This window comes from Tinamus guttatus, unplaced genomic scaffold (genome assembly GCF_059628265.1).
Source record: "Tinamus guttatus ecotype Peru unplaced genomic scaffold, ASM5962826v1 Tinamus_guttatus_pri_ptg000033l, whole genome shotgun sequence".
Classification (NCBI taxonomy): Eukaryota; Metazoa; Chordata; class Aves; order Tinamiformes; family Tinamidae; genus Tinamus; species Tinamus guttatus.
Window position 1 is genome coordinate 545,530 of NW_028288567.1, and position 14,129 is coordinate 559,658.

General features: G+C 43.2%; 1 protein-coding gene across 6 annotated transcripts in view; it reads left to right on the forward strand.

Moving 5' to 3' along the window:
- Positions 1–532: 532 nt before the first annotated feature.
- Positions 533–14,129, forward strand: part of TRERF1 (transcriptional regulating factor 1) — a 98,357-nt gene continuing 84,760 nt past the window's right edge. For 5 of the 6 annotated variants that reach the window (XM_088531721.1, XM_088531714.1, XM_088531745.1 and 2 more), the window contains exon 1: positions 533–945. The gene's annotated coding sequence lies outside the window, so the exon portion shown is untranslated. The remainder of the gene's footprint in view (positions 946–14,129) is intronic. The other variant, XM_088531730.1, reaches the window with a different exon arrangement.

A 14,129-nucleotide genomic window follows, 5' to 3' on the forward strand; every position in this document is an offset into this window, starting at 1 on the left:
GCCGCGGGGCTCGTCCCGGGCGGCGGCGCCTCGCCGGGAGGCCCGGCCTCGCCCCGCTCCCCACGGCTCTAACGGTCGCGGCGCCGCGCCCCCGCCCCCCTGCCCGCCGGTGCCCGCGCCATGGGGCGCCCCGCGGCCGCGCTGCTGACAGCTCCTCGCGGCGGCGCCGGCACCTGCGCCCGCAGCCCTCAGAGGAGGGGCCGCCGCGGCCACCGGCGGCGGCGGAGGAGGAGGAGCGGCAGCAGGAGGAGGGGGCGGCGGCGGCGGCCGGGGGCGGCGGGCGCCCCTCGCCCCGCGGCGGGGCCGGGCGGCCGCGGCGCCGCCGATACCGCCACCGCCACCTTACTTCCTGCTCCGTGCCCGGGGCAGGGGCGGCGCGGCGGAGGGATCCCGGCGCCGCCGGCAGCCTCCTCCCCCTTCTGCTTCTGCTTTTTCATTTTTTTCCTCCTCTTCCCTCCTCTCTCTCTCTCTTTTGCAAGAAAATAATTTGACAGGGATTTGCTGACACTGGGATTTTTTTTCCTCTTTATTTATTTATTTTTTTCCGCGTCGCGGGCGGGGCGGAGCGCCGAGCCCCCCGCGGGAGCGCCGCGCCGGAGGCCGAGCCCGAGGTAAGCGCCGTGCCCGGGGCCGCCCCCACCCGCCCCGCGTGCCGGTGCCGCCGCACCGGGGGGGCCCGTGCTGGGGGGGATGAGGGAAGCGTGTTTCCTGGCGGAGCGATATTTGTTTACAGGATGGGCGCCCTACTGTAAGTAAAGTAGCACCGAGCGAGGGCAAGCTCCGGAATACGTTAATTTTGCAATTGGCTCCAGCAGCGCCGCAAAAAAAAAAAAAAAAAAAAAAAAATCCATACGTGCATAGGTGTAGAGATATCTATCTGGCGCCCGGCCCCGCCAGGTCCCGGCTCCCGGCTGCTGCGTGCACTTGTTGCAGACTTACCGCCAGGTAGGCGAGCGCTTGACGAGTTTCGTTTTTGCATTAGCTGGGGCTTCGCTTAAAGAAAAATTTGGAGAAAAAAAAAAAAGGGGGGGGGGGAAAAAGTTTGCAGCTACTTTCGGTCTGCAGCGCCGAGCAGGCGAGGCGAGGCCCGGCTGCCGCCGGCCCCGAGCGCGCCGCGGCCCCGGGGCGCCCCGCTGTGAGCGGGGCGCGTGGGGGAGCCGCTCCCGCGTGGCCGCGTCCCCCGCAGCCCGCGTGGAGTGACTGCGGGGCAGAGCCCGGGGGCTGTCCCGGGGCCGCCTCCGCCCGGCGCTGCTGCGCGTGGCCTTGTGGCAGTGAGAAATTCCCCCTCCCCTCCTATCCCCTTCCCCGGCGAGGAGTGCATGGGGCGCAGTTAAGCACCCCAGCGCAGACAACTTAGTTTTCTCTTTCCTTTCCCTCCCCCTCCCAGCCCCCTTCGAAATACGTGGGATAACGAACAAAAAACTGTTAGGGAGATGTTTGAATGCCAGGGAGGTGCTTTGCAAGTGAAATTAATTGGCAGTTAACTGGTTAATAAATGGATAATGCCTACTCATCCTTGTGCTGACTTCACAGAGCGCATTCTCGGGTCTACCACTCGACTACCTGGGCTTGAATAGGCAAAATGTAAACTTACTGTGTATTGATCTGATAAAATCTGACCTGTTCTTGCTGTCTCCATCCACAAACACTGACAAGATTCCTCTAGCTGCTGTTGGGGCTCATGGATCCTTACAGACTAAAACAGTAGCAGCAGAAGTACTAGCAAATACGATGACCCATAACCAAACTATTTACGGAAAAATGTTGCAAAGTTCTCAACTGCATAATTAATGCTGTGATCCCCAGTGATTACCCGCTTAAAGTTTTCTATCTATATCCAGCTGTAATTTTCCTGCAAGTATCTAATGGGGGAGTTCCCTCAGCAGGCCAGGGCTGCCGCGCTGGCCGTGCGTGTCCAGCCCGTGGGCCTGCCGCACTGCTGCAACGGGGTGGCCTGTCCCCCCAGCGCTGGTGCAGCTGCGAGTCGCTGCTGCGTGTGCCTTTGGTGTGCGTGGCTGTTGGCCGTGGTTAGGGATGAACTTGGAGGCATCTTGTCTTGGTGCTCAATTGGATCAGAATGGAGCCACGTCTTTAATAAGATGGAAGATACAGGTGCATGCTAAAGATTCACAGTGCTACTTCGTGCAGGCTCCATGAACACGCATATGGCACAGTGCAACTTTGTACCAAACAAAAATATGCAATGGTAAATAGGCTTATTCACAAGTAATGCGAGTTCAGATAAGTAGCTTTTCCTTTTTGCATGGAAAGAACACAGGCCTTACATGTTCTCTTCTTATATAACATAGCCTGGCGGTTTCTATTACATGTCTACTTTGGAAAAACTAAATGCTTGCATGTACCATACGTACAGATTTTAGCACAATTAAGTACTTTTATGATCCTTCCCCCTATGATTGATAAGCAGCTTATGTTTCTGGAGTTGGGAGACTCCCAAGAAGGAACTGAGCAGCATTGTCAGTGCAGTAGTCAAACCAGTGCCTCTTGAAAAGCCAAAAAACCCTCAAATGCAAGTAATAAGATTTTAATGGAGAAAGCAAGTAAATAAAAATTGTGCCCGATGCGTGATCAGGCCCTCGGTGCACTGAAGTGTCCTGGTAGGAGCATGTGCAGCCACCGCTCCGCAGGGGAGGGCCGGGGTGAGGGGAGCGAGGAAGGGTCCGGCCTCTGCCGCCGTCTGCATCACTTGCAAATGGGCCAATGGCAGCATAAATAACCCACAACATGACTAACCTCTCTATCTGGTACTGACTCATGTTGAGATAGACTCAACAAGTCTTCATTGCCTATCCATTTAATTTTCTCGACCTTTATGTTGCTATTGATCACATGTCTCTGAGAGTATTATGGGGCGTATTTTAGGCCATAAAACCAGTCCTCCTTTCAGGTTAGTTTGACTTTTGTGCAGCACTCCCCAAGCCTAGGCAAGAAGAAAGAATTCCTGGGTTTAACTCTAAATTCTGTTACTTTCACTTCTCAGGTCATTTCTCCATTTTTCCAGTAGTTAAGTGGTTTGCTGTTATAAATTGAGATTATAATTTAGCATTGGGTCGGGAGTATGAGAAAAGCATAAGAGCAGCACTACTGTAATGCACCATGGACTTCATAAAGCTGTATGAGATAATATTTTGCTAGGAATGTTTTAAAACATTAATATCGTGTTTGTTTTAATCTACCAGGAAATGGGTCGTTTAAAGACTTGGCTGCAAAGTGTTTGAGAACATTTTCTTTTCCCTTTCCCAGTTCTGTAGTGGGACAGTAACAAACCAAAGAAGACAGAGCCTGGGATCTGTAATGTCATCATAAGATTATGGTGTTGGAGGGTGATTTTACGTCTCTCTGTGATGTGTCATAATAATTTGCAAGATAAGGTAGTTTCATTTCAGCTTCCTTTTTTTTTTTTTTTTTAAATCAACAAGTGTTTTGTAGATATAAACTAATGGTTGATATGGAAACAATATTTTCCCCCTGCCCTTCAAATGGAAAATTAGATCAGAATTGTAATTTTTTTCTGTATGAAAAATACTCTAAAATACTGTTAGATTCTTTTCCCTGTCCTCCACCGGTCTGGTGCAGATTGCACCATCTCTGAGTGCATCAATTCCGTCTGCTGTTGCTTGCAAGCGCTCAATTACTTACATAAGTCGAGCAGCATGAGTAGTTACATTGACTTCCAGGGCACTATTTAGAAGAGTAGACTTAGTGTGCATTTGAATATTTGTAGGATGAAGGGGTCAGATTTGCAACAAAAGAATTAAGGCAGCAAATTCCGTATGTTTTGCTGCATACTGAGATAGAAAAACCTCTTCTGAACTTATCTGGCCCTGAGAAACGTACTTTTGTAATCAATTGCAGGGCTGTGAGGGGAAATCAGGCCTTCTAAGATAAAGACAAAAATAGCACATTCAAATATATTTTAAGAAAGACTGCTCTTCCTTCAAAGACTGTGTCTGAGCAGAGTTCAAAGAACAGTGGCAAAAAAAATCTCCTTTCCCCCCCCCCCCCCCCTTCTATGCTTAAAACCAAGTAGATTGAAGAGATGCATTGGATTTGCTTTTGAATGGCATGTGCTTGTGCACAGCGTGGTTATCCAGCAGTATTTGGGAGGGTCTCCTGGGATCCCTTTGCTCCGAAGTGCTGAGCGCCTTGCACCCTGTCCTTGCATCTGTAGTCTGCAGTCTGGAGGATGAATTAGGTAATGTGCTCAGCCAGTAAGTCGTAGTGCTACTTGTTCATGTTGGCTGTTAGTTGCCATATGCAGAAAGAGCAAAACATTTGTCATGGCTGTGTGTTTTCTCTGCTTCTACCCTGGCTGCCATGTTATGGGCTCCCAGAGCGAGGCCTTGAGTGGTGCCCAGGGGGGTTGGGTTCTCCTAGGCCCACTTGAGGACGGGGCCTCAAAACAGCATCAGCCCCCTTGTTCAGTGCCGAGCTCCTCTAGACAAGCACAAAATAGACCCCCAATTCTGATTAATAGTTTATCCTGTAAAAATATGTACCTAGTATCGATCAAAAGAATCGACTTAAGTCCAGTGACATTTTCCTGCTTTTTTAAAAATTCTGTTTCTGAGAGCACTATGTACAGGACTGTTAAAAGAAGAAAGACATTGATTTGTTTGAAGGAAAGCTAGAAAATGTGATGAGGTCACAACCTGCTGCTTTAAAAACTAGAAGGCAAATCTGGCGTTTGTGTTACTTTCTCCTGAAGAGAAAAATGATCTGGGTGATCCTGGTGCATGCTTCTAATGTGTGCGATATTGATGGTTTTATAGAGTGTTTTTTTTTTTTTTTTTTTTTTTAAATTAACCTGTACATACTACAGTGAGGATGTTGGAACGTTTTGGGTGATTTCTGTAGTGTTAGGTATATTTTGAGGTTCTGAGTGAAGTGAGTCTTGTGGTTTTAGCTCTGTAACAAAGTGTAATATGTCTCATACAAGCAGCCCACCTAAGTTTTCATAATTGATGGATAAATTGCTCTGGAAAGACCCAAGATGCTGATACGATGTAGACTCAAAAAGTTGTTGATCTTTTTAGTTTGTCTTTCTCCAATTTACAGTTCACAATTTGTTAGAATTTTTTTCTCAGGTCCCTGATCTTGTTTGTTGTACCACTGCGTGTGCTGATGGCTTGCAAGGCACATGAACGCAAATACTGAATTTACCTGCCCCTCCACTAAACATTTATGAAATAGCCATTGCGGGACTTATTTTGGGACAGCTAGAAAATGGTTGCTCTCTCTCCCCTCCTCCCCCCTGCTCAACTGCTTGCTGTAAGATTTTTGATAGAGCCTGCACTGTGATGTGTCCTTGAAGCGCTGTGCTGAGAGCTTCTGTTTTGCTTTTGTTCTTCCTTCATGTTTAGACTTCTCTGCCTCCATAGCAAAGCAGATTGTTCAAATGTCTTTGCTAATGAGGAAGAGCTTCGTCTCGGATATGTTAAAACTACAAAAATAGGGATTGGGGAAAGATTTCCCCAGCCAAACAGGTACATGTGAAAAATGTTAAACTATCAGCAACTCTCTCTTAAAAGATGTCTGATGGTGAGAGATTTTTTTGTTCACGTTGTCTAGTTAGAATGAGTCCTGTCAGGACTCTTAAAGGATTGGACCTTCTTGCATTGCAGAACTCATATCAGTTACTTTCTCTTTAAGCAGATAAATTCCTAAATAATTTCAGAGTGGGGCTGTGAAAAACAAATCTTACCCAACCTATGTAGCAAGGGGATATTTAATTTAAAATTTGATAATGATCAGAGTTTTCTACCTTAACAAACAAACAAAAATATTGTTTGACTCTTAGTTGGCTATAACAGATACTGTGCAGACCCACTTTTGCCTTTGGTCTCTCCCCCCCTCCCTTTTCATTGATGGGGAAGTTTCATTTCCTTTATTTATATATTTTTAGTGTGTAGGTTTGGGGGCTGGGGGAAGGGATGGAGGGAAACTTGTGTTCTCGTTCATATATTTAAAAGAAAAAAAAATCATGTTATGTATTTAAGCATGGCCTTAAATACATTCTCCCCTTTAAACCAAAAATTCTTCTGGTAAAACAGTTCATGTTAGGAGGGTATGGTGTTTTGCAGCAGTTTTGTGTGGGTAAGAGTCCTCTCTGAGCTCCAGTTATACTGGCAGAGTGTGCTCTTCCCAGTATTGTCATGTTTTGCTTGCCAAATCCAAACTAGAAATGATTTTTCCTGGAAGGGGCTCTATTTACACTTGAAGATAAGGTTATGTCTATTACAACTGTATGAATAAAACTTTTTAAAAATTCCTACACTTGATGTCAATATTAACTTCTTTCTCTTTCTTAGCAGAACACCCACTACAAACTTTGCAGGTACTTTTGGACAGATCAGTGTGGTAAACACTGTGGTCCTATGGTAGAAATGTATATGGGCACTCCTGTGGGATTAGGAGATTCTTATGTTCTTAACCAAGTCCTGGTGAAATGAATGCTGGTATTGATCAAGTTTTCCATGGGTTGAAATAGCCCTCTGCTCTCCCTGCAGAATTAAATACAACTTATCGGTGAGCAGGAAGTACGTTATAAAGTAAACTGTTTATATGCTAAGCTATTTTTTCTTAATTAGTGATCCTATGCACTTTCATTTTGCAACAATTTTAAAATCCTGCAGGTAAGGAAATAGAAAATTAATTGGTGAAAGTTTGGAGGCATGAAAGAGGTTGCGGTTGCTATTAATATTAATTTTGGTCACAGCCAAATATTATTTTTTCTCTTTGGACAATCTAGCAGCAATGCATGAAGAAGGAACAGGTAAAGGGGACCTTTTTTTGAAAGAATACATCACTCCTAACTATTTCAATAGGATCTTGTGATAGGATTGTTGCTACCAGTTTTGAAAATTGAACTTGTACCATCAATACTACATCTTTACTACTCTGCTGTCTCATTTTCTGGTGATAGGGAAGATAAAGTGGTGGAAGACCCTGTCTGTACCAGAAAAAAAAAAACGAGTAAATAATATCATAGTTATTTCACATTCCTAGCAAATTTCCTCTTTATTTACTTGTTTTATGAAGTTAGAATTTGCTTTGTTAGCAACAATAGTAGTTTGTTAAATAAAAAATAGATGCTGACGACTCTTGAAGTAATTCCCATCTGCTACAAGAATTAGTACTGCCATCCTCCAATGCTTTGGGCGCCTGCTTTGAGTTCCTTCATCGTCTTCCAGCTGTCTCTCGTTGTCCTGCTTGGTTGCATTTGGTCCTGCCCGGAGCATCAGAGGCGGCCGTGCCTTGCGGAGAAGCGGCCCCCTTGGAGCTGGGTGCAGGTCGCTGTTAGCAGACACAGCGGTGCATGTTACACTCTTTCTGAAGGCTGAAGTGTCACCTTTGCAATGGTACCTTGATTACAGCGAATCTTTAAATAAATACGAATTCTGTGGCCTTGACCAAAGCTATATCTGCTAAGTATAGGAAGCTATAATCATCTGAACCACAAGTTTGCATTATGTGTAGCTCAGCATTTAGCACTGCTGTTTTCTTGCTGCTTATACCCCAGTGTATCAGAGAGGGAAGAGGAAAGCAGTTCCATGGCTAAACCATTCACTCCTTTGGTGCTTCTCATTTATTTGTTTATTTATTTATTGTTACTTTTCAAAAGCTTATACTCCATGTTGCCAAGGAGCCCTTATGTGTTCTGATAGAGCAAAATAAATGCTTAACGTTACTGTGCGTTGAATGGTGCGGCTTTGCAGGAGCACTGGTGCTTCACGTGGCTCTTCGGCATGCCGTGCAGCTCAAATTCAAGCAAAGGTCTCCCACGTGGGGATTTGCATGTGTCCTCCTATCTCTGTTTTGTATCTGCAATTTCAGTATGCGCTTCCAGAATTATTTCTGTGCATTTCCAATCATTCTTCAAAGATAACTGGTAAAAACCAACAGGCTGGTTGTGATTTTACAGTAGAAGGGAGACAACTTTGATCTCCTTGTTAAATGAATTTTCTTCATGTGTGGGCTGGGCGTGTAGTGTGTTGATTTAGTTTTTATTGATCAGTGTAAAAACGTGAATTCAGCATCACAGCAATGATAATAAACAAGGACTTGTAGATATTCTAATGAGTTCCTGGCAAAAATAGGGCAGAAAACCATCTCCAGAGATTGATATGCTTTAATGGTGAGGTGCTGAACCAGGATACTTTATATAAGAAAATCGAGTGAAATCGTTTGAAGTTTTTATTTTTTTTGGCAACACAACTGAAGTAAGTGGTAGCAAGTCAGGCAGGGCTTTTATCTTTTATAGCCATTCAGGTGGCGGAAATGGCACTCTTGCCTCTGTCCACCATCCCGTTCATGGATGGACTTCCACCATCCCATTCATTGCAACATAGGGCACATTGTAGGAACCACTTGTGTCCCTGAACACAAGCAACAAAAGCCCTAATTTCCTTTCAGACTTTGTGTATAGGAGGGTCCTGCAAACCATCCACGCGTGTTCAAGCCTCATGGCAAAGCAGCAGGTACAGTGGGGAGCGGGACGTGAGCAGATCACATGTACCTGGAAAGGCGAGATTCATATTCATAACTATGTTAAACCTGTATTTGATTGTGATGGGGACATATCTCCATTCAGGAAGGCAATAGTACTTCTAAACTAAAATGCTTGTAGAAACACAGGCAGGTAGCTTCTCCCACATTGATGCTGTGTGTTTGCAAGGCTGGAGGAGACTTCTGCCTGATGGTGATGGACAGTAATTCTCTATGTTTTTTCGTCAGATAAACTTGCTTTATGCTGTCAGAGTTCAGTAAAATATCTGAGCTGCATGGAGCATGATGAAAAAGTACTGCTGCCCATGTATGTGTTTGATAAGTGAGAAGCAGGATATACCTGAAAGAAGAAAAGTATTTTTCAGGAATATGAAATTTTGAAAGAGCTACATTATAATGAACTTCAATAATTTTCAAAAGGTACTGCTATTATAATGAAAAAGCATGAATAAGAGAATATGCCTTGCAGGTAAAGTGGAAAAAAAGCTTCCCCATTTAGGTGCTTGAAAACCAAAGATGCATTGCAGAGGATGAATTTTACCCTTCATTTTGCTTGTAGTAAAAATTAGCCTTTGAAGTTAGAAACAGCTTTAGATTTAAAGAAATAATACACCTAAAAATGGAGGTGCACAGCAAAAAACTATGATGATAAAACCAGTTTTGTTAATGAAAAGTCCCTATGTTGAGCCAAATATGGTTACCTATATAGTGAGGTACTACTAAATATGAACAGGGGTGATAAAATAAGGCTGTTGCAGATTTTCGTTTCAATCATTTTCAAATTGCAGAAGAAATTTTAATCTGAATATGGAATGCACTTACATAAATGATAGACTAATACCACAGAATTAGAATGACTAATGAAAGGAACGATATTTTCTTGCTGAAGATCTCTTCGCATCCCTAGGCTAACTACATGATCGTTAGTTAAAGTAGGGGTTCATTAAAATGACATGGGCTCATCGGGTTTTGAAGACTAGCTCTCGGCCAGTGTACGATGCTCCAAAACTAACAGGGTTGCAATGCAGACTTTGTGGCAATAGTGTGTATATTATTGCCTTACTGTGATTCTTGGAAAGGCTTGCGTTGGAATAAGTGCACTATGTATTGGGCCAGATTTTTCAATTTTAAGTCATCTGTGGTGATGTCTGTTCATACTATGGACAGTTGAACTACTTGTGTGACTATTTGGGAGGCAGTACAAGATGGAATCTTGGTACTGATAATCTCTTAGCTTTAATTATATTCCCTAATTCTTGTATTTGGCTATTCAAAAATTTTTAATCACAAAGTGGACAATGTGCTTCAGTCATGTAAAGAAAATCCTTATATTTAAGCCTATGAATTTAAAACATAACTTTTTTTTTCAGGTAGAACTTTTACTTTTTGGTTATTTCTAGAAAATCCATACTGCTAATTATGTAAATTGCAAGAAATGAAAAAAGAGAACAAAAGTACCAGGCAATTTATTTTAATGTTTCCTCACATGTGAAGTCAAATGTGCTCATTCCTGTTATCTGTAGTATGTGCCTGTGTTGTTCTGCTGCTGTTTTTGTTACCAGTAAACCAGATCACTTAAACTTGTCATTTCTTGCCCTCTTTCTGCAGTCAGATTGCCCGACCATCAGCCAAATGTGGGAACTGGGAAGTTTTCTCAATAGCAGGGTCAGTTTGTGCCTACTGGGAAGACTGTCTTTGCAGGCTGCTTCCTTGGAAACAAAAATTCGTGGTGAACGAAAGTGTGGGGTGTGTGTTTGTTCTAATTTTTATGGTGCTGTGTAGGCAAGTCGCTTTTGTTTTAGGTCAGTACTGCACAATTGCACCAAGTTCTTACCTGCACCTATTACCTATTAAAGCGATAAGAATTTCTCCTTGAATTAAGTGAAGCTGGATTTCTGATCTGTCTACAGATCAGAACGAAGAGAATGGAAGATGAAGTGGTGCTCAAGTGAATGAACAACTTTCAAGCTGACTCACTGATGCACGTATAGTATACGCCGTGCAGATTAGTCACCACTTACTGTAAATCTCTCTTTATGGTGCTTGGAGGACGTGTAGCTCCACCAAAGAGCAGTTAGCTGCCTTTGTAGACTGGGAATTCAGGTGAATGTTATTTCCACCGTGTTCACACATTAAACAACAACAAAAACATAAAACCTGAAGACATGTAAATTACTGAGCTAAGGGCAAAAGGAGTCTTTTAGTTATCTCATGGTGTTGCTATCTTTCTTAATCTGTGAAACTAGTAGGAAAGTGAATAAATTATGCAACAACTTTTTTTTTTTTTTTTTTTTTTTTTTTAAACAAGCCTGTGCTTACATGTTAGCAGTACTAAACAGTGTTCTGCCCTGTTCTGTGCAGGTTTTATTTATTTATTATGCTTTTTTCCCATTATTTCCATTTCATTTTTTTTCCTTTTCAAGCTGCATTGGCGTAAAGCACCAATTTACATTATGGTAAAAGAATAACAATTACAGGGAGGGATATTTATCTATTAAAAGCTCTATTTTCATTTGCCAAGCAAAAAACTTATGGAAAATTACCCTCCAGGTTGAATTTTCTCATAAAAGTTCTCAAAGTTCTCAAATTATTTACTGGCATAATAGGTATGCGTAGCACTTAAGGCAGAGTTCGTATTTAAGAAGTTACTTTGGAGGGGGAGGAAAAGTGGGATTTGTAAAGACTCGGTGCAGCCTTTTCTCAGTATCCAAATAAAGTAACCATATATTTTGTGCTTTCTATCTTTTCTTTCAGTGGCTTCTTTTCTATTTGACTGAAGTTTATTTCCCTTTTTAATTCTTAGATACCTTTCCTCTCTGATCTTAACCTGTTTCGGTTGACTCTTTTTAGGTGTCCTGGGAGAATTGTTACTTTCAGGCGCAATTGTACCCAAATTCCTTTGGAGCTGTTACAGCAAGTTGGTTTTTTTTTTTTTTTTTTTTTTTTGATAGTTTGTTTAAAATTACTTCCTCCCAAAAGAGAAAAGAAAGGAGCCTCTTCTCGGTGCCGAGTGAGAACCAGACCGTGCTGGCACTGCTGGGTGGGTCTCCGCCGAGGCTACGTGCCTCTACAAGTGGTTTGGCTCTGTGTTTGTAGAATGATCTGATCCGAAGTAGTGCTCAAGTCCTCTGAAGAGCAGGAATGAAGGCTGAGAGTTATTAAATTTCAGATTATCTCACACCGTTTATTTGAAATGGAGGCCAAGCAGTTTGCATATCTCTGTATCTTGGATCTGAAAAAAAAGGTTTTTTTCCCTTCCCCTAGCCTTTGTATGGAAATGACATCACGGTTTATGTCAGCCAGGCTAAATTCAGACCTATTTCTCCTCCCTGCAGGATTTTTAACAGAGTATTAGCTCTGTGCTATGGTTCTTTCCCTGCTGATTCTGACACATTGATAACTTCATCTGAAATGCAGTTATGGACTTCTGAGTTATGTAGAATGAAATGTGAGAAATACATTTCTGCTCTAAAGCCTTTTGAAATCAATGGGAATGTAATTTAATTCATTTCTACGTCAGAGCCCCCAGATGGAGAGCATATATGGCAGGGACCCTGAGTTGTCTTTTTGCAGATTTGTTGGCCAGGTGATGTGATCTTGAGCTTGCTGTGTTGTCGTGTGGGTAAGAAATTCCTGTATGAGGCTGGACTAGTTTTTGAACTAAAGCTAATACTCCTAGATTTTGTCTCTATTTTTGCATATAGCAATATGCAAAACCAGGCTCTATAATCTGGAGTTAGTTCTGCCACATCTCCACAAAAAAACAAGAGTGTTTTCAGGTTTCTTTCTGGGATGCAGACTATGGCTGCAGCTGTGGCACGCATGAAATGGAGACATGAGGGGTTTCTGAAGTAGTTTGAGGAGCTGGGAGGAGGGAAACAGATCAGTTTGAAGTAGACGTTTTAAGATGATGATTGCTACCTTTTTTATTCAAAAAGCCATTTTTAAAATAAATCACTTTCAATAGAGAAATAAATATATTAAGAAAAGGGAGAAGTATGATGTTAATGTTATATACTCTCATGTAGCAGGTTTGGTGCTAGGATGATGATAGTACCAAACGCACGCAGAGACAAAGTAAATGAGTAATGATCATCCTGGCTTTCATGCGTCTAAAATTCCTGTTATAGTGTCCTATATGTGGAATGTCTTTATCCTAACTGTTTGGGGAGTCCTAAAACAGTAAGGGGGAGACTGATCCAAAATACAGTGAAAATAAAACATCCAGGGCTACAATGGGCATGGAAAGATTTCCTTTCACTTTCTGGGTTTCACCAGCTGTGCTCCACTGTGGGAGGAGGAGGAAGAGAAGGAGGAGTCTTCCTCCTTCAGGAGTCTTCAAGTCTTGCTCAGTACGAAGGGTTGCCACGAATGGTTTTGGATCAGGCTCTTGGTATACAAAGGTTATGGATATCCATTCATGTGCTTTGTATTTTTGGATGTCTTTTCTTGACTAGCTTTTCTTCTGTAATAGTCACCTAGAAATGTCTGCAAAGGGAAGTATGGAGAGATGTCCATGAGAGAGGAGGAGTGTGCACGTGCACTCAGCTGAATACCAGAACCTGGCACTGCCCTGGAAGAAATCTAGGCCACGTGCTGCCCATAGCCCGTGTGTTTGCTTGAGTGGGAAGTGATCACGCATGCTGTGGGTTGGCCTGCTAGAAAAATCTGGTAATAATAATTGTCTCTTACGGAGTTTGAAAGCAACACTTCACCGCTTCAGTTGTTTGTAGAGCCATATGCTATTCCTTGTTTCTTACATATGTTCTCCTAGTTGTCAGTAGCAGGTGCTTGCTGGTTGAGGTAAAGCAGTGTTTAAAAATCAGACTTCTACTTGGGGGAAAAAATTGCATGAATTTAGTGCCAGCAAAAAGGTCAGGTTGAATATTTTGGCCTGTAAAGTTCATGTTTGTCACAGAACAGAAACACAGTTGGTGGCAGTGCAGGTTCAGCTGCAGCAATGTGACTTTTGAGAAAGAGTGGGTACTTCTGGTTTGGGGTCTATGTACCTGGTTTGGCGGAGGTTGGGACAAAGCTAGAGGAGCCGTTTTGCACGCACGCTCGCCACTGCTAGTGCCTCCTGGTACGGGTGGCTGGGAGACATGAAATGAAATCTCTTGTTCTAGTGTCTGCCACTGCTTGACCCTGCTGCTTTCTGCATGCGTAGGCGAGCGGCCTGATGCGTTTTGGTCCTATTCCCAGTTGCCATTGCAGGGTGTGTGCCTGTGTTAGACCACCATTGGTTACCACCATGGTTGTGACTTTTGATCTTGCTTCTCTTTCACCATCTGAAAAAACAACCACAGAGAGGCTGCTGGTTGCTGCACTCTTGCAGGAGTGCAGCTGTGTTCCCTGAAAATCATATTTGGGTATTCTGCGTCCTGAATCCTCCAGTATCCCTGATATTTTTGTCACACTGTCTTCATGTCTCCATAAACAGCTCTCTTAATAGTCATTCCCTCTGAAAATTACTTGGAGAAATTTTTGCCAGGTGTTAACAGATTTCTAGCAGACAATTCAGAGGTGAAGTATGTTATGTTTCAGTGTGTCAGGCACACAGTACCCTTAAGAATCTTCTTTGTTGTGTGTGTGTGTGTGGG